Source organism: Eulemur rufifrons, chromosome 6, assembly GCF_041146395.1.
Source record: "Eulemur rufifrons isolate Redbay chromosome 6, OSU_ERuf_1, whole genome shotgun sequence".
NCBI classification, from domain to species: domain Eukaryota; kingdom Metazoa; phylum Chordata; class Mammalia; order Primates; family Lemuridae; genus Eulemur; species Eulemur rufifrons.
In genome coordinates this window covers 95,395,876-95,416,455 of record NC_090988.1, presented here as the reverse complement: position 1 = coordinate 95,416,455, position 20,580 = coordinate 95,395,876, and positions in this window count along the sequence as shown.

The window sequence follows — 20,580 nt, the reverse complement described above, 5'->3', positions numbered from 1 at the left end:
GTTCCTCTTTGCCAAAGCAGGTCATAGAAATCAGAACCCCTCTGCCCCAGAGCCAGCCATAAAACGTAAACATATTACTACAACCTTCCTCTTTCTGTGTAAGAGCTGGCCATAAAGAAATTCTCTGACCTACCTTGTTTGATAGTAGGTCATAAGACCACTCATTCCAGAGAGTGTCCTGCCCCACACTCAGAGGAAGGAGTGTTGCACAGAGAGGCCAAGAAGAATCTGCACAGACAGGTCTAGCTGGGTTTGCCCCTCAGTCTATTCCCATTAGGTCATACTCTTTTTGTCCAATCACATTTCTGCATGGCTGTCCATTCTTCATTGAGTCTGAACATAAAAATGGACAGTTTTCTCTAGGTATTTGGGTCTTCATTCTGAAAGCTTCTGTGTCACATAAAGCTTTGGTTAAATAAATTTGCTATGCTTTTCTATTGTTAACCTGTCTTTTGTTACAGGTGTATCAGCTGTGACCCTTGTGATGGGAAGGAAAGTGATCACTCCTTATAATCCAACCATCCATCCAACCAACCATCCAATCAATCATCCTTCCAACCAACCATCCATCCAACCAACCATCCTTCCAACCAACCATCCTTCCAACCAACCATCCATCCAACCAACCATCCATCCAAACAACCATCCATCCAACCAACCATCCAATCAATCATCCTTCCAACCAACCATCCATCCAACCAACCATCCTCCCAATCAACCATCCTTCCAACCAACCATCCATCCAAACAACCATCCATCCAACCAACCATGCTTCCAACCAACCATCCTTCCAATCACCCATCCATCTATCCATCTACCCATCCACCCACCCACCATTACCAGTCATTCCACACTACTTGTCACACTTAGAAAGTGCTCTCCCTCTTTTACTCACCTGCTAGCTCTGCAGAATCCACCCTCTCATGCCAGGTCATGCTACCCTTGCTCACTCCCTCCCAGGTACACTGGTCTCCTCTCTGTTCCTTGAAGAGGCCAAGCCTGCCCTGTCTCAATGCCTTTGCCCTCATTCCTCCTCTAGCCTGGACATAGCCCCACCCCCACCTCCAGATCTCTCTGTGGCAGGCTCCCTCCTTTCATCCAGTTCCTCCTGGGACCTGCCTGCCCAATCTTGGGTACCCCAAGTCCCTCCCCACCACATGACCCTTCTGTTTTCCTCTCAGCACTTTTGCCATCTGTTCACATGTTTACTGTCTGCCCCCCCCACCCAACACCAGGGTGTGGCTCCTCAGGGCAGGGCATCACCTGCTTTCTTCCCTGCTGTTTCCCCTGCACTCAGCAAAAGGCCTGGCAGGTGGTGGGAGCTCACCAAGTCCCTGCTGCCTGCAGGAGGAACCATCTCTGAGCAAGGCCCAAGGGATGGAGACATGAGGGTGTAGGAGCCCGGTGCAGAGCTGAGCCCAGGACTCAGGGCTCCTGATGCCCAGCCCGGGCTCCTTGCACACCCTCTGCTGGCCACACACCCAGCTCCAAAGCCAGATCCTGAACTGCCCACACATGCGACTTTACTGGCACCAGTGCCCACGCCGTGGGCGAGGCAGGGAAGAAGCGTGGCATCTTCAATTTACTGACGAGGCGACTGTGGCGGGAAGGGGATGTGGGGTGATTTGCCTGTGGTGACGCAACAAGCGGGTCCTGCTGCCCAAGGGGCCCCCCACCACTGACAGCTCGGCTCTACTGCACCTCCTGGCTCCATTTCCCTGGCCTCCCTGTGTGTCTGAGCACATGTAACTTGTGGTGTCCACTTCTGTCCAGTGTCCTGTGGGAGGGACGGAGCACCTCTGGGGAAGAGCATGGAGGCCTGCACTCTCAGGATGCAGCCAGGGGACTTGAACCCTTGCCCAGTGCCAGGGGCTGCAGCCTGGGGCTGAGGGAGGCTGATGGGGCTCCAGCCAAGGACCCCACAGCCTGGCTGTAGGTGAGAAGAGGGAGGGCCTGGGGAAATGACCTCCCCTCTTAGAGCCTCAGTGTCTCCCTCTGGAAGATGAGGTTGACCAGATGATCTCCAATTTCCCTAGGAAATTTCCCCGGCCCTGCAAGGCTCAATTTCTAAGGGTCTTCTGACTGCGGCTCAGAGATACAATCCCATGGAAGACTTGGAGCCTCAAGGTGCTGTTGCCTTTCTCATCCACTTTCTTCTGGACCCCGACATGGCCCCGGGAGGTAGATGGGCCAGGAATGATCACACTATGGCCCAGTGTTTTAAGGGTTCCCACTTTTGAGGTCAGAACTCAGTTCAAGACCTAACCATCACTGCCTCCCTGCCGCGTGACCTCAGGCAGGCTCGGTCCTCTCCACACAATGGAGACAAGAGCAGTCACTGCTGCTGGGAGAGCCAGAATCGTTCTCTGGATCCTCATTCTACCTCCTTCCCCGTGACCCTGGACTGCTCTCTGCCAACTTCTTAGGAATGTGAGAACAAATAAGATATACCGGAGGCTTCTTGGAGGAAAGCACTATAAAAAGCCTCAGCAATATTACTTCCCTCTAAGCAGAGCCCTGGGCTCCTGCACACACACCCCCACCATGTGGGGGCTCATCCATTCGCGGCTTCTCTCCCCCTCCAGGCTCACACCTGCACAGTCCAGAGGAGGCCAGAGGAAGATAGCAGGTGCTGAGAGGTGTCTTCACATCGGCATCACTCCTGCCCAGACACAGAGGGCGAGGGAGGGGTGGTGGGCCTGTGGCGGGGCTGGGTCTGACGGTGGGGGAGGCGGGTTCCTGGTCCCCATGGCCCCTCTGTGCCCGGCCTCCTCTCAGCTCTTCTGAGGCCTTGCAGGATGCATGACATCACGTCTGGGAAGTGCTCAGAGTGCCTCAGAGAGAAAAGGCCAGAGGGACTGAGGTGGGATTAATTATGTATGAATGTGCTTATTTATTAGCACTTCTGTTTACTGCGGGGGCACAGTGGGGAACACATGGGGCATGGGTTCAGAGAATCCAGGCTGGAAACTGGGCCCGGCCACTTAATGAGTGTGGGCACATCGCAGACTCTTTGAGCCCCAATTCCAGGAAAAGAGGGATACGTAACATCTGAGCGATGCTGGTGAAAGTGCGACACAGATGGGCTTTCCTAACCTGTAAGTGAGGATTGCAAGAACCCCAGCCTCACAGCGAGGGGCAGGCCGGGCACCTGGCACGGATGCCTGTGAGCAGGACACAGTGGGTATCGTTGCTGCTGCTGGAGTTGCAGACAGGTGCAGGGTAAGAGGCCTGAGGATGGGCTGTTTACAGGGCCGCCCAGGCTGGCAGACTCTCTGAGTGTGTCCCAGGTGGGCACCCCGGGCCAGCTCTCCCCTCCCCCAATCCGTGAAGCAGCAAGAAAGGGGGTGCTGTGGAGTCAGGTGGCCACCACAACTTAAGCCTCAGGAGACCAGGACTCCCCTCCTCCACGTCTGTCCTGCTTCTCAGCTAAGAGCAGGCAGTGGGGGCACCTGAGCACCCCACAGCCAGGCCAGTCTACACTGGCCAGGCTGCCTCGACAACCCCAGTAATGGCCGGGCTCCCTAAGGGCCAGCCTAGGAGTGACCAGGCAACTTCTTGCAGCTGTGCCCACGTGGGAAGGCTGTCCCCAAGCCCTAGCAGGACGCTCTCCCAGCTGTCCTCTGTTTACAGAGCTCTTTGCACATGGAGGGCAAAGCATCGCCTCTTGGTGACAGCCCGCTCATCCTTGTGGCTTGCATGACAAGTAACAAGTGGCAGAAAGACCACAGGCAATATCAGTGGGCTTGCTAAAGGCAAAGCAGGGTGGAAACTCCAAGACGGTTCCCTGAGACCCGCCTCCTCCCAGGATGGAGCTATGCGGGGAGGCTGGCCACAGGTGGGACTGCAGGGAGGGGGCCTCCAGCTCCTTGCCTGGCTAAGGCAGGCCCCTCGTTGGGGTGCCAGCTGCAGGAGAGAAAGGGCTCCCTCTTCCCTGGAATGCCAGATCCACCCTATCTAATCTGTTCCCCTAGCTTGAGGACCAGGACCGTGGCCTCTGGCTATAGGTGAGTTCAATCTTCCCAGTGAGGGAATGCTGAAGGCCACACCCTCAGGAGGGAGGGTGCAGGAGAGGTGGGTCCAGGGCTTTTGCCTCCGGGGAAGGCCCAGAAGCTGGAGAAGTCCCAGTTCACGTTCCTGTGGCTGATTCATCTGAAAAGGGGTGAAGGGAAGGTCAGGGCAGGGATTGGTTGAATCAAGGCAGGCTCTCCTCGCTAGAAGGGTGAGGGCCTGCATACAGGCTGCTCTAGGAAAGAAAGGAGCAGATGTGTCCGCGCGGCTCCTGGCTTTGGTCATGCACTCCTCTGCCTCTCGACATACAAAGGTCCCATTGATGCGTCCCCTCACCCCACGCCCTGGGGCAGTGCCCCAACACGAGGGCTCTGGGGGCCTCTCCTGCTCCTCACTGACGGTCTAGCTGCTGCTGCCCTGGCACGCCAAGCACGCCAGGCCTGGGCACTGCAAAGTCACATGCTCTGCGCGGGCGAGGCCAGGCACTGCAGAGGCAGCATTGGGGCTGCAGCCTGGCGTGGCACTTACGGGCAGTGCGGGCTTGCAGAAAAGCCAGGAGCCCAGAGGCAGCATGCTCCTGCCTACCACCCCCGCCTAGCCCCACCCACCTCCCGGGGGGCAAATCCTTGGGCAAACAGTTGGACAGGTGCAAGCGGCACAGCAAAGGTAGGGCTGGAAAGAGCAAACACAGAACGCCTCCACTCTGCCGGGCCCACTGCCTGACAGGGTAGTGCTCGGTGGCCCTGTCTGCAGTTGCCACTGGTACCCCCAGCACCGCAGTATTTGGAGGGTCTCCCAGGACAAATGACTTGGCCTTCCCTCCACTGTGAGCGGGCAGAGGCAGCAACAGGGAAGAATGGGCAGGGCTTGAGTCCACGGAAGGTCTGGCTACCCTGGGCCTGCTGCCTCTGCTGGGCCACATCCTGGCTGGGTGGCTTTGAGCAAGTCACGGGACCATGGAGTCAGTGACGCCCCCCAAGCATAGCCTTTGGGAAGGTTAGGTGGGATGAGGCCTGCTCGGGAACACTAAGCACAGGGCTCGGCACAGACAAGGGTCTGCACACGTGGGTGCCCAGCCTCATGCCACCCATGGTGTGGGGTGGAGCCAGCGCAGGTCGCAGAATGAGGCACAGTGCTGTGGAAGTCCCGGGGGCACATTCACTCAGCTGCTCTGTGACCCCCTGGCCTCAGCCCCCAGGGGAGTAGGGCCAACACCAAGCCTGTGGCTGCAGGACCAGCCAGGAGGGAAGGACAGTCCTGTTCTACTCCACCAGCATGGGCCGTTCCTGCTGGCCCCAAGCTCAGGACAGAATTCTCCCCAGCTGAGAAGGCCTGTGCCCCTACTGTCCCCCACCCAGGGCCTCTGCTTCAGGCTGACCCCATGCATGAGCAGCGAGAGGAGGCTCTGCCTTCTCCTGAGGGGCACACACATCCCGACTGGGCATTCTGCCTCTCCCTGCTCTCCGCGTGCCACACTGAGTGTGCTCTGCAGGCAGAGCTCTTCGAGCCTCCGTGCCTTTGCACAGGCTATTCTCTTTGCCCAGAAGGCTTTTTCTAATCTTGCTTTTCTGGGAACTCCTAAGCTCCCAGGCTTAGCCTAAATACCGCCTCCTCCATGCAGCTGGCAGGGCCTGCCAACCCCTGCGGCCAATCTGCTCCGTGCCCACTCCATGCCGGTTCCCCCCTGGGTTGGGCACTCCTGGAGGGCAGGGCCACATTCTGTGTCTCTGTGTCCCTGGCATCCAACACAGCACCTGGTGCCTAGCAGCTGCTCCAGAAATGTCAAACAAGACCCCCGGCCCAGCTCCCTTGTACTCATGTCTTGCTGTCAGCACATTTGGCCAAAGAGATTAAGAGATGGCGTGTGGGAAGCAGGGCAAGACTGAGCGTCCCCGATGGAGCAGGTCGGGGAACCAGGTTCCTCTCCTTTGGAAACTTCCATGCTATGCGCACCAAGCTTCACCCCCAATCAGAGGTGGCTCTGGAGGCTTGCAGGCTGCCTCCCTGTCTCCAAAAGCAGAAACCAAAGTTAGCAAGGGGGTGAGCAAAGGGAAGGGAAGTGCACCGGAACTGCAGGGAGAAAGGCAGTTGTGGCTGCCATCTGCTGTGAGCAAGATGTTTGGAGAACACGCGCTCCTCATTCTGAGGTCTCCCAGCCAACTCACGGAGGGCTGGGCCGCGCCTCTGTAGATGGGAGCCGGCAGCTCGGCCGAGCTCACAGAGTCCCCCTCCTGCCAGCTCAGACCCTCTGGCTGCCCCCGTCTGACCTGATTCTTGAGCAGACCAGGGGCGAAGATGCCAGTGCAGGACCCAACTCACAGGGCTGCCTCTTCCAGGGAGCCCCCCACGGGCTTGGGGCGTCAACTCCATTATGATGATAATGATGATAACTTAAAACATAAGGGCAAGGAAGGCAATAATCCCAGCTATTGCTCATGGAGAGCCTGACTACCTGCCAGAAGGCCCCGAGCTGGGGGCTCTAGCCAATGTCTCACTTCACCCCATCACTCCCAAAGGAGGAGGAAATGGAGGGTCCAAGAAGGGGCCCCAGCCCTGCCCCTCACTGCAGAGGCACCTGGCCACTGGGGCCCTTCCTTGTTCTCTAAGGCTGGGTGTATAACAAAGAGCAGAACATCTAGGTGGGACAACCTCTGGGCCACCGAGTTCCACATGCTAATGTGAGGGAGGAAGGTGAGGACCAAGGATCCAGAGCCCTGCTCCAGGCCACACTGAGGCCAGTAGGCTGGTAGCAAAACCTGGAACCCTGCGCAGCCCGGGCCCGCTCTGGCCTCCTGTCCTTGGCACCACCTAGCCAGCCATGCACGGCTGTTCCCCCAGGCAGCTTGACACATTTCCTTCAAAGAGAGCTCTCCTTGGAGGGCTGGGGTGGTGCTGGCCCTATCTGGCCAGGCCTCCCCTTACCCTGCCTGCTCATGCCACCTGCTCGGGCCACTGGCTCAGCGTCCATGCTCTCGACCTCCCTCAGCAGCGGGCCAAGCTGAGAACTGGGTGGGTGAGCCCTGCCCTCTTGGCTCAGGAGGCTGGGCAGGGCTGGGCCTACCAGCCACCGGCCACATTCTTTTCCCCGGCCATCCTGCCCTGAGCCTACCCAGAGAGGAATAAGCACAACCAACAGGTCATCAGACACACTGGAGCTGCCCCAGAAATACTGCAACTGCTGTATTTCCCACCGGGCCAGGCTGGCGAGTAGGGGGCTGAGAAGTCTGCCTGCCAAGACTAAACCATGGCGGAGTCCCGAATGTCACCCTATTCCCTCGGCCCTGGCAGCTGGGACGCCAGAGGCTACCACCTCAGAGAGGTCAGGGGGTGACAGCCCCTGCCACTGGCAACAGGAAGGTGGGGACTCTGGGGCAGACCACCCAGAACTGCACCTCCCATTCCACCCCTCTCCGCGGCTCTGCTGCCACCGCCCCCACAGGCCTGCTGCAAGCCGCACACTCACACTCTGTCTGCTCCTCCTCCCCCGGCCCTCCACACACCGTAATTGCGACACCTCCGCCCCTCTGCCAGCGCCTGCCGCTGCCTGCTCGCCGCTGCCGAGGGGGCTCAGGGGACTCCCGGAGAATCTTCCTAGGGGGAGGGACAACAGCGTCCCCTTTTCTCCAAGGGTCCTTGGCCCTGGCTGGGTCACTGTGCTGACCCCACTTCCTGCCTCTCTGCAGTCCCCACCGGGTCACCCTGTCTGTGAAGTGTCTCTCACCCCAGAGGAACCAAGGGAATGAATGGCCCCCTATTCTCTTGCCTCTTCTGGCAGGGGAAGGGTGGGAAGGAAGGCTTCTGGCCCCTGGGGAGTCTTTCAGGGGGCAGCCCCCGCCTCACCGCTCCTCCTGCCTGGGCAGTGGGGTGGTGAGCTTGACGGACAGCCGGGCCTCAGTCAGCACAGGGGGGCCCTGCCACAGCTGCCTGGGGCCAGACTCCAAGTGAGTCGCTGTCACTACCCAGACACCTTCACAAAGAACTCCTGCCTAGGCAGAGGCACAGCCAGGCCGAGGGTGAGTCAGCTAGGGAAATCCCGGCACTGGCACCCACCGCTGGTGACGGTTCCGCTGACACCTACGGAATGGGGTGCCCAGCCCCTACCGCAGAGGGTGAGAGGAACACCCCGGGCTCCCCACCCTCATTTCCTGCTCCCTGAGAGGGAGCCTGGTGGGTGGGGGAAGGGTGAGCCACAGTGTGGATGAGCCCTGGAGGAGGCTCAGGCACATGGCTGCCCTCTTTGGGCCTCCTGTCCCTCACCCTTGGCATGTCAGTGGGGGAGGAGGTGGGAGAATGGTCACCATGGCCCCTGTCCGCTCCTGCCTGGTACCTGTCACCCCCCGACTCTCGGTAACCTGCTGTCCAGGGCGTCAGTACCTCCAGGGTCTCATGGTGGGGGATTGGAGGGTTCTGTCCCCTGCCTCTTGCCATGGGAAGGCTCCGGTCTACCTGAGCCCAGCACCCCCCCAAGAAGGGCAGGATGAAGAGAGGACCCAGGCTCAGGCCCAGGCCAGGAGTCAACACTCTCCCTTGGAGGGGGGAGAAGGGGAGAACAGAAAGACAGGCACAGAGCCTCCTCTCAGCAGGACATCCTGTCCCGGGAGAACCGCCCTGGCCAGGTCCCCACAAACTCGCCAGACCGGTTGGCTGGGGGAAGGGGGCTCCAAGACTAGGGCAGCAGAGCAGACCTCTGCCCAGGGCTCCCTGACCAGGCTGTTGGTTGCACTCAATAGGCACTGAAGAAGGAGCTTCTGGGGACATGACCATGAGATGCCAAGCCCCATTCTCCAGGAGCTCACGGAGCATAATAACGAGGAAACCCGGGCGGGCCAGCGATAGCAGAGCCGCAATGCTGGGCCACTGCTTACACTGCTCAGCCCGGGCAGACAGAGAAAGCTTCCTGGAGGGGCTGATGGCTGAACAGAAAGAGGGAGACAGCCTGGCTGCTACTCTCCTCTTCCCCGCTTCTCCCATCCCAAACACAAAAGCCACCCAGAGCCTGCAAAGCCTGTGGAGCAGATGCACCTTGCGCAGGGCCGGACACCTGCCAGCAGAGAGCCCTGCCTTCCCACAGCTGCCCTTGCAGGCCTCCGCTGGCACCACCAGCCTGCCTCTGGGTTACTGGCAAAGGTCGTTTCTGCAGGCTCCCTGGGCCAGGAAAAATACGCTCAAGAGTGCAGAGAGGGCTGTAGGCCTGCTTCCCTGGCACCACGGGTGGACACACGTGCTTGATGTTCCCCAGGCAGAACTCATGTTCAGGTCTCTCCAGGCCCCCAGCTTTGATCTTCCAGCCCTGCCCAGGCTTCCCCTCTCTGTGGTTCTTCCGAAGACCAGGCCTCTTGCACTTCCCAGGCAGGGAAGTGGGTAGTGGGAGAGATCCAGAAACCCGTCCATTACTTTGAAAGAAGACTGAAAACATGTGACCATGCAAATCCCATGGGTTTACTTAAATGTCTTTAAAACAAATGGCTTGAATGGATTTCTCCCACCCTCCTTCCCTCCCCACGGTGCCACTCAATGGAAAACAGCGGCTCAAAGGGCCGCAGACTCAAGGCTGCTGGGGGCTGATGGAAATGGGGTATCAGACACAAAGCCCGGCAGGGGACACTTGGATAAAGGCAGCTTTGGCCAGGAGAGGATGAAAGGCAGACACCTGACAGCAGGCAGCCAGCATAGAGGCACAAAGGACTCTCGGGAGGCCAATATCAGGCCCAGGCACCCCCATCCCTCTGTCTTGGGTGGTAGATCACTTTTGTGTCCCAGCACGACCAGTCTCCCTCCTGCAATGGCATGGAGACTTGGCTGTGGGGACAGTACTGCCCTCGCTCAAGCCCTTGCCTGGAGGGCCCTGGACACAGATTTGGTGGATAAATGCAGATTCCCAGGCTCCCATCCAGCAATTCTGAATCAGGAAGTCCAAGATAGGGCCCAGGAACCTATATTTTCAGCAAGTTCCACCACGGCCAACCCCGGAAGAGTGTGAGGCTGCAGTTGACCTGAGCAGCCACGCATGCACAAACTCTCCCTGGGCAGCTGGAACAGAGAGGTGAGGACTTCTTGGGCAGCAAACATTGCTTCAAAAAACTAGGCTGGGCAGCAGCAAAGAAGGCATGTGATTCCTCAGAAGATCAGAGCTGGAAGGGCCCAGGGAAATCAGAGTTCAAGCCACCCTGATTCCTCGATCTTATAGATGAGGACCCTATGCCCAGAGAGGTATGTTCACATGCCAAGGTCACACAGCTTTGGGCCTTTTCCTGTCCTCGGCTGCACTCCAAGCCTCATTCATGCAACCATTATTTCCTGAGCACATCCCCTGTGCCTAGACTCTGGAATTTAGGTTTAGTCACCTAGGTGACGCCCTGATTAAAAGCTGAACTCTGCCTCTGAGACTTGCAAGCTGGGGGGCTTCCTGCCTCTCAGCTATCCCCTCCCTGCTCTCCTCTTATGTAAAATAGGAGGGACCACTTGCCATCATCAGGGAAGACTCAAAGCAGAGAGGAAGTAAAAAAGCAAGAGAAACAGAGGGAAGGACTGGGAAGTACCAGACACAGCCTGGAGGTGAGGGCAGGACGGTGAAGGTCACCCCAGCACCCCAGTGGGGGAGGCTGGGCTGCCTTTGGCTGGGGCGGCCTCACACCTCGGGCAAGGCAAGGACCCTGGACAAAACATGTGTATCTATGCCAACCTTTTTCTTCTTATTACAAAATGTATGTTCCCTGCAGAAAATAGAAACCAAAAAGAAGAAGAAAATAGAAAGCACACATGATCCCTCCAGGAAAATGATTCACTGTCAACATCCTTCTAGTCTTTCTTTTTTCTCTATCCAAATACAGAACCTGTCCATACTTACCACTTTTGTCACTGAGCTAGATCAGGTGAACGTTTCTCTTCATTAAACATTTTTCTACCATCTTTCCTCACTATTGCAGAGCAGTCTGCGTACTAGATGTACGTGAGTTTATCCAACAACTCCCTCCTGGTGGAAGTTAGGTTGTTCCCTTCTTCTCACTGGGAGAAACCCCTGCAGCTGGGCCCAAGGCTCTCGGGTCCCAGGCTTTGGTGGCAGGACTGTGCCTGAGCCTGGGTCTCCCACCCCTGGAGCCTTCCTTCTCCCCTCCCAGAGGCAAAGCATCATGCACAAGGTGGGGGGCATGCTGGGAACGGGGTCCCCCCGGCCCTTCTCCACAGCGGCCGTGACTCCCAGTGACACCAACTTGAATGGGCACAGATTTGGTGGATAAATGCAGATTCCCAGGTTCCCACCCAGCAATTCTGAATCAGTAAGTCCAAGATAGAGCTCAGGAACCTATATTTTTAGCAAGTTCCACCATGGCCAACCCTGGAAGAGTCTGAGGCTGCAGCTAACCAGCCTGGCCTCAGAGAAACCCTTCTCTGAAAGATGAGCTCCGACCAGTGCTTCTACTCGAGTGTGGAAAGCAGAACTTCCAGGGCTGGGTACACCACAGATTCCTGGGCTCCACTCCCGGCAATCCTGGTTGGGGTGGGGGGCGAAGGGTACAGAGATTCTGCATTTCTAACCCCTTCCCAGGTGATGCTGCTGGCTCCTGGGCCACGCTCAGGAGCACCGAACCAAACCGTCATGGGCACCCGTGCTGGTACTAGGCAGGTGAAGGTGAAGGGCACAGCGAGCACTTATTATGCACTTACTGTGGGTCAAGCACGATGCCCTCGCTACTCGAGGTGCTCCGTGACCAGCAGCAGCAGCACCGCCAAGTGCTTGTTAGAAATGAAGATCTGGGGCGCTGTCTGGCCTGAACTGGCATCTGCATTAGCAAGCTGCCCGGGTGGTCTGTGTGCTCGTCAAAGAAGCCCTATGCTGAGTCCACGACAAGCAAGCGTCATCCCATGTCATCCTCCTAACACTCCCCGGGGGTGGATTATTCCTCCAATTTTGCAGGTGGAAACCGCAGCTGAGAAGTTAAATGACCTGATTAAGGACTCACAACCACCAGCGGCAGGAGCCTGGAGAGGAAGCCAGACCGTCCAGCTGCGAACTCACCCCCACATCACAGCACCCCCTGCGGCTTCCTCTTCAATCCCCCCACCTGTCCACAAGGTGGGCTTACGCGCTCCATTTCACAGATCCGACTGCAAAGATGGATCGGCTGCTCCGAAGCTCTCCCTGGGGAACAAGGGAGCCGGAGTTCACCCCACTGGCTGCCTCCGTGCCGTGCTCACTTCCTCACGGCCCACTCTGTCTGCGGGCACGGAGCCAGAGCACAGGGCTGCATTGGGGGTCCCACCTCCAAAGCCTGCAGGCTCTGCAGACACAGTTGGAGGCAGGAAGTGGGAACTGGGCCGGAGGAACCAGGAGCTCAGTTTGGTCTGAGGACATTCTTTCTTCGCAGCCAGACTCAGTTCTGTGTGCCTTTTGAAAGGAGGCAGAGAATAGCCGTGCTCAGCCCAACGAGGCCGGCCTCTTTCAACCTTCTAGTTGCTGCCATTTCCAATTACAACTTCAGAGGGCTCCTATAATTTATACATCCCAGGATGCACTGCTCCAGCTGCTTTATGATGGGAGTTCATTACACCATTAAGGTTAAACTTTTATAGAGTACCAAGCAGCTGGTGGGCTGGGCACTGGCTTAGTTACCACTGCCAGAAGCCTGCTGAATAGGCTCACCTGGGGAAGGGAGGGGCCAGGCTCTCTAAAGGGCCAAGAAATGGAGAAGGCGACTCCAGAGGTGCCCCGATCCCTCCATTAGCCTGCTTTTTATACAGTACGGTATAGCAGGCAGGCAGCAAGGAGAACAATATGGAGCAGCTCAGCAGTACTGGCAGGGGGCCCGTGGGGTGAGAGGAACCACCCTGTGTGAGCCTGAATCCTGAGGTTTGGGTCCGAGGAGGGCTGGGAAGCAGGACCACCAAGGTGGTCTGGAAGACAGGCCCATACGTGGGGAACGGCAGAATGGCAAAGGCTTCCTGGGCGTGGAGGAGGCTGGTCGTCTCAGGAAGAGGATGGCCAAAGGGGGCCTTCCTTTGATAGGAGCCCGTTCTTCCCATGGCTCACAGGGGCTCAAAACCCAGTGCGAGGTGGGGAGAATGAGAAGGAACATCCGGAGAGCAGGGACAGACAGACGGGGACCTGAGTTCCAGCTGCGAACACATGGCCTCTGGCAGATCCCTTCAACTCCCCAAGGAAGCTTAGGTCTCGCCCTGGACCTCTGCTGTGAAACACGTGTCCTCCCCCCACCCCAACGTCCAGAGCACAGAGCATAAAGGGGGTGAATGTGCACGAAACGGAAACTGTCACTGTTCTTTGTATCAGACGTGTCCCTACACATAAAGCACTGTCTGGCACAGGGACTCCCTACAAAGTGTTTGTTATTGTTACTGTTGTTAGAGCTGTAATGTCTGTTTACAGGACAGTCACCAAGCCGGGAACTCTCTGAGAACCAGGTGATAACTTTTCTCTTATTATTCTCAGCTCCAGGCACAAGGCTTAGCATGCGGTAGGTGCTTGATAAATGGGTAGATGGGAGATGACAAGCCGCAAAACTATTCTCTGCTCCGCCCCCTGGCCCCAGTCCCAGGTAAGGTGTCAGAGGAAGACCAAGTTCTTTTCAAAGGTATGAAACTGAAACAACCTCTTGAGAAAAATTCCTTGAGTTCCTAGGAGGAAAGAAACCCCAGATACAGCTGGTATTGTGGCTTCCAGGAACAGTGGGGTTGACTCTGGCCTTCCACTTCACATCCTGGGCCCGAGGAGGACTGCCGTGCCTGGAGCTCGCCTCAGCTGGGGCTCCGTAGCCCCCGCGGGCTGGGCTCACGATCCCCCCAGGAGCTCTGGCCCCATCTCCAGGCACTAGACACGCCGCTCAGACCCACAGGCTCCCCTGGCCAGAGAGGACACGATGGAATTTGTCAAGGCTGACAGTGTTCTTGACCGTGAGGCCAGGTCGTGACCCCCACTCTCAGGATGCACAATCTGACCAACGGCCCGAGGGCAGCCAGAGGGGCTGAGGGGCTCCACACAGGGAGGGGCACAGCCCTGAGGAAGAAACTGGCTTCCTCCAAAGGCCTCAGGAGAGCAGTTAGACAAAAAAAAAAAAAAAAAGAAAAAGAAAAGAAAGAAAGAAAAGAGGCGGCCGGATGGAAGAGGCGCCAAAAGGAAGGAAACCGACGTAGGAGAGGAACCAAAAGGAACAGGGGACTGAGGGGCTGGGAGAGGGCTGGGGCGGGAACCGGGCTGGATGCCAGAGGGATGGCAGGACACTGCCAGCTTTGAGAAGCGGCCCAGACACCGCAGGGGAGGGAAGCCCGAGGGGCCGGCTGGCATCGCAGGAGTGCTACAGGGTTGCCTGGCTGCAGAGGGGCCACGACACCAGGAAGGGGGGTCCTACAGGCCCCTGCACACGCCCGGGCTGGCGGAGAACATCGAGAGACATGAGCATGATAACTAACAATACTGGTTAACACTTACTGAGTACCTGTGTTGTTCTTGGCACTGGGCAGAACGTCCTACGTGGTGTCTCGTTTGATTTCAATGTGCCATGTTCCATTAGAGCCCCCATTTGACAGATGATCAAACAGTCACAGAGCTCAAGGGACTTGCCCAAGTAGCAGTGGACTCAAATGAAGCTCCATGTTTATGCTAAAGCCCATGTTTGGCGGCCTATGCTATGCTGAATTTAAAGAGAGAGAGAGAATGAATCAGAAGTGGATAATCTTGGAGAGCAGGCAGACTTGAGTGGGTGAAGTGGGCAGGTGCTAACTGGGAGGCAGGGCATGGGGGGTTACCGGCCCCTGCAGCTGAGACTGAAAAGGCCAGGACAGTTCCCTCCGCCACTGGGCCTAGGGCTGTCCAGTGCTGCAGTCAGCCCCAAAACTGCACCGGGGCAGCTATCCCAGGGCAGCAGAGGAGCTCAGATGAAGTGGGAGTCAGCGACAGGGCGTGCCAGGGGAGCCTGATGTAATCCCGGCCTGCAGAAGGCGGAAACTTGGGAAATGAAACAAACCGTCACCTAACGGCAGCCTGGCCCCAGATTTCCAGCGCGATAGCTGACATGCCTCGCCCCGCCCACGGGCCCGAGGGCTCTGCCCCTTCCCTCAGGGCCCCGGGGGCGCCCTGGCAGCACGTGTCCTCTGCCCCAGGCCCAGCGCAGCGTGGAAATGCACTCCGAGGAAAGCTGATGAGAGAGCAGAGGATTCCTAGCCAACGCCCTGGGAGCCCTGCCACTGAGAGGCTGGCGGTCTCACTGCTTTCCGGAATAGATGCAGGGCTCACCTCCTCACAAGGCTTTCTGCAAGTTTTGAGGGGTGAGGGGAGGTCCAGGCGGCTGCTTGGCAAACTGTCCTCCTTCCTCCCCAAACCCAGACTGAATCGACCTAGTTAGGCTGCGTGTGGGAGACAAGGGGGAAGCAGGGCCCAGAACCCCCAGTGCCCCCACACTGCCACACAACCCAGGGACCCAGAGAGGGAGGGACCGCCCCCAAGGGCCCAGGCACTGCTTAGCCAACCAGGACAGCAGACCAGGGGCTGGCACCCACTCTAGGGACCTCCCACCCTTCTCCTGGCCACATGGGGTCCTCAAGCAAGTTGTGGCAGCTGGCAAGCCACAGATTTCATCTGTCTGTCCCGGGTGGCTCAGAGGATGGGTGCAGATGCCTTGGCCTGCGTTTATGTGCCCAGCCTTAAGCATTCCTGGCCTCTGTGCCAGTGCTTCCATCTCAGACACAGCAATTCTAACCCTTGGTTAGCACAGTGTCTTTCCCAAAGTCCTCTCCCATCAGGCATCATCTTTGAACATGGAGACAGCCGCTTTAGGAGAGAGCATAAATATCACTGTTGCTATTACACAAATAGGGCCACTGAGGCTCAGAAAACATAAATGACTCATCCAAAGTTGCCCAGCAGAGCCAGGAACAGAATCCAGGCCCAGCACTCTCCACACCCCTTGTTGTTTGTCTAAAATCACCCATCCCACGTGAGGGGGCTCTCTGGTGCCCACAGCAAAGGAGGGGACCGTCACAGGCCAGACAGCTGTTTCATAAATATATAGATCTCTGGTAAACAGGCCCGAGGAGATAGAGAGAGAAGGGAATTACAAGGGAGAATCAGACAAGGGACCCTGTAGATCAAGGCTGCCAGGGTTCAAATCCCTGCACCTGTTACCCGAGTGACCTTGAGCATGTTTCTAAACCTCGTCTATAAAACGGGTTAATACACCTGACTCTTGCGGTGGTCACGAGGACTAAACGAGATAAGGTATGAAAAGTACTTAGCATGGTGCCCAGCATCTGTGCTCAGGAAATGTGACTTTGCCGTTATTGTTATTCTTCAATAAGGACATGATTGGCGAGCGGAACAACACATACACTTTCTCAGAGAAGCCAGTGCTATTTAGATGCGACAGTCCTAGAGTTCAGTGGAGCATGAAGAAAGGCTTCATGGAAGAGGAGGGCTGGTGTGGGTCCTGAAGGAGAGATGGGGGTGGAGAGGCACGCCAGAATAAACCCGGCCTGGGTGCAATCCTTGGCTTCCCACCTCATCGCTGTGTGTCCTTGAGCAAGTGACTCAACCTCTCTGAGCCTCCTGGAAGATGGTGGTTGGAAGGATGGTGGAGTGCAGGGGGTCCTGTTGCAAGAAGTAAATGAGATCCTCTGTGTGCTATGTTGTGTTTAGTTCCAATGCATTCAGAAAATAGAAACTTATTGTTATTATTACTGTTATTTTGTGGCTGAGCAAAGCTTCTTGGAGACACACTCTGGTGCCCTCCCTGACTCCCAAACCTGCAAGGGCTTGATGAAAACCAAGAGGTGCAGCCCCACGGAGCTCACTCCACCGTGCAGCCTGCCCATCGGGGTAGCCATGAGCTGGGAGGTGCGGGGTGTGTTGTAGATAATGAAGGGACATCAATAATGGATTAACCTCAAGCAAGTCCAGGAACATCCATCATAAATTAATTAAATGGCTCCAGGAGAGACGACAGGGGGCCTATTCGGGATGAACTAGCAGCAACATCCTGTCTCACCTTACACAGCAGCGCCCCTCTCCCCCCATACCCCCCACCTGAGAGAGCAGCAGGCTCTTTGGCCAGGACTGTCTCCAGGTGTAGGACTGGTTCTCAGGAGCAGTCCCCAAAACACAGGTGAAGACAAGCCCTGTTCTCATCCCATCCACCCCCCAGCTCAGAGAACTCAAACACTGCAAGGGTTTTGATGAAACTTCCCAGAATAGTAACCTCCTGGGCTGAACTCAGGCAGGCGAAATTCAAGGGGTAATTTGGTGAGAAAATGATCAAATGCCTGGAAATAAGTGCCAGGAACACTGGAACCCCTCAGTGGGCCCTCAAGGATGAGAACAGCCTGGGGGCAGCACAAACAGCCTCTTGGGGGTCCCTGGAAGCTGCTGGCTCACACTCCCAGCTTGGCACTGGTGGGAGACAAACCAGCTGAAAGTCAAGTGTGCAAAATGCATTCCAGGCTGGGACTCTGGGGCCCAGCTCCGATTCCGGGCCCCACCTCCCATCCCTTCCCCATGCCCTCCTAGTGACCAAACTGCCAAATCTCAGGGTTTCTGTCTCCCTCCATAACCAATCAGGTTTGGTCTCTCCCCTCAGCCCCAAGGGTGCCCACTGCCCCAGCTCAGCCCTCTGCACCTAGGCCCTCCCCACTTGTGTCCCTCGGTACCCTGACACCTGCTGCCAGATGCCTCTTCCTGAGGGGTGGCACCAGCCCCCACACGCTTGTTCAGAACATGTCAATGACTGTCCACATTTTCATAGATGAGACCAAACCTTTGGCCCTACAGTTTTCGGCCCTGGTTCTCAGGGACCTAGCACCAACTCACTTTTCCAACCTTAGTTTTCGTTACTCCTGTTTCATGCACCCTACACTCAAGCCAGACTGCACGTCTTCCCAGCCCCACACCCCACAAACCCACCCCCCAACCCCCCTCACCCCATTGCTGCCAGTTCTTCTACAAACTTCCTGCATTCCTTCCAACCAGCCCTTGGGCCCAGGTTAAAAGCCATCGTCCCCTCTGTATTCCCCGAGCTTCCTGGTTCAAGTCATTCTCTCTCTCATGACCTGTGGTGTCACTTGCTTCTAGAAATTGATTACATCTTCTCAATAGATTTTTAAACACCCCAAGGACAGAATCCACACCTTATAGGTTCCGGTTCGTCCAATTCATCTTCAGCGCCTTCACTGACCCCCCACCAACTCACAGCCGGTGCTCAAGAAATCTGTCCACTGAATCCAAGTAGAAATATTCCCCAGGGGCTAAAATATCATTCTTGGTGTGGTCTGTTGACAGATATGCAAGATTCTGTCCATCCCAGGGATAGGGTGGAGCTAACTTCTTGTCAAGTAATGGAACTTATTACATCTTCGCAGAGACTAACATATGCAGATCATGATGTAACCACTTTTCTATGGAAAAGATTCTGGATGCAAGAGCAAAAACATTTTTGGAGTGCTTGCACTCATCATGATCTAGCCAGGCGTTACATGAGAGGTTTCACTGTCCCCATCTTACAGATAAGGAAACTGAGGTGTAGAGAGACACCAGGATTTAGACCCGGGCCTGTTTGGCTCCAGAGTCTAAAGTCATAATGCCTATGCGCTATATGCTATCTTCTGTCGTCTGGGTGGACTGTCCCCAGCTGACTTCCAGGTGGCTTGAGGAGGAGCTGGAAGCAGGCGTGTGTGAGACGCCCCCAGGTAGTGCACATATGGGCGTTCCAGAGCCACGCCTCCAGCATGGGCTTCCTTCTAAGGAATACTGTGAAAGCAGAAAGGCTCCTCTCGTAAGAATCACAACGTGAGATATTAAACCCACCCTCCAGAGCCTGAAGGCAGCCTCCTCCGGCTCCCACTGTTCTCTCCTGCTGCGAGGAACCCAGCAACACCCTGCTCCACACACCCACCGACACCAGGCCAGCCAGACACGGGAGCCCGCGAGCTCCCACACCACCAGGCACTCCACACCCCCTCAGCCCTCACTTCCCACAGAAACACTTACGGGCACACGCGGCTTCTCACACGTGCACCCCCTGGGCAGCCCTGCAGCGGGAACAGCCCCATCCTGATCTGGTAGAGGACTTGGGCATTCCTGCCAAGCACCCCATGAAAACAGCACCCTCACCCATGGTCACACCGATCCCCTGCACATCATCTCCCTGGACTCCTTCCTTGGCAGCAAAGAAGTCCCAGCTGATAAGGCAGTGTCCTGGGTCTTCCACGCCTACACACGCACACACACACTCTCTCTCTCTCTCTCTCTCTCCCATCCAACCCAGAAAGATCAAGCCCAGTTCAAGTCAGTATCAGAAAGGAAAAGAGAAAATCAAAATAAACAGTTTGCAGCTCTGTCTGCTGGGGAGGTAACCACATCCTGCAATGTCCTGGGCTCCGCGGTTCTAAAAGATTTATCTTCCTCTGACCACAAGCTCATTGATATTTCCCCCAGCACTACTTGCCCAGTCCACCGGAGTATAATGTAAAGCTATTCCAGTGAGAAATTGAACTCACATTGAGTGCTGGGCCAACAGGTGAGTAAACGCTGGGGTCCTGCTCTGGTCGCGGGGAGAGGGACCAGGGGAGGAGTGGCTCTCACTGACAGGCTATGCCTTCAGCTGCAGCCGTCTGGCCTGGTGCTGTCAGCTCTGGTCCAGCATCCTCTGGCCAGAGAGGCCTGCTTCCCTGGCACCCCTAACACAGAGCAGCCGGGCACCAGGATTTACGGGGCAGCTGAGGAAGGACAGGTTGCCAGGAGCTGAGTAAAGCAACTTTTGGAGAAACATGGACAAAGAAAATTGGAATAAGACTGAAGACCAGAGTTGAAAAATCTCAGCTCCAGAGAGCCACGTGCCCTAGATGTCCACTCCTATGTTACTCGCCCCTGCCTGAGATGGATTCTGCTCAAAGTCAGCATCTATGCAGAACGACCAGGAGTGGCAGCCCAGCGGGGCTCCCTACTGCCTCAAACCCTGCGACTGGGAAGAAGGCTCAGCTTTGCTTTTGGCGAACAGAGGCCAACACCCCCTCTCAGCATCTTCGGATCTGCCCTGTCTGCCCCCTAGCTCTGCTGTGCAGAGTCCCAGCATCCCAAGCAGATGGCAAAGGGGTGGCTGAAAAGGGCTCCTGGAGCCCAAAACCATAAGGCTGAGCCATAAATCAGAACAAACAGGCGGAGGTGTGGAGGGTGAGCTGAGGGGACATGAATACTCAATATTCACGACAGGGAGGCTGGAGGCTTCCTCCTTAATGGACTCTGCACTTAAGAGAGCTTTCCAGGAGTGCCCGGCAGCTCCTGGGAGAGGTATGAAGGTGCTGCAGGGAGCGTGTGGGGCGGCCTCAGACACTCCTCAAACTAACCTGGGAACGGCCGAGGAAGCACTTGCAATGCCAGGAGGGGTCAGGTGGCAGCCACTGGGACTGGGCGAGTCCCACTGCATGGAAAAGTCAGCTCACCACTCTGGGCCATGTCCTCCTTCCACCCATGTGGCTTGACACTGCAGCCTGGACACAGGGTAAAAACTTTCTGCCTCAGAGAGCAAGTGTGTGAAATGGGCTGCTGGCTAAGGCAGACACCCACATGGAATG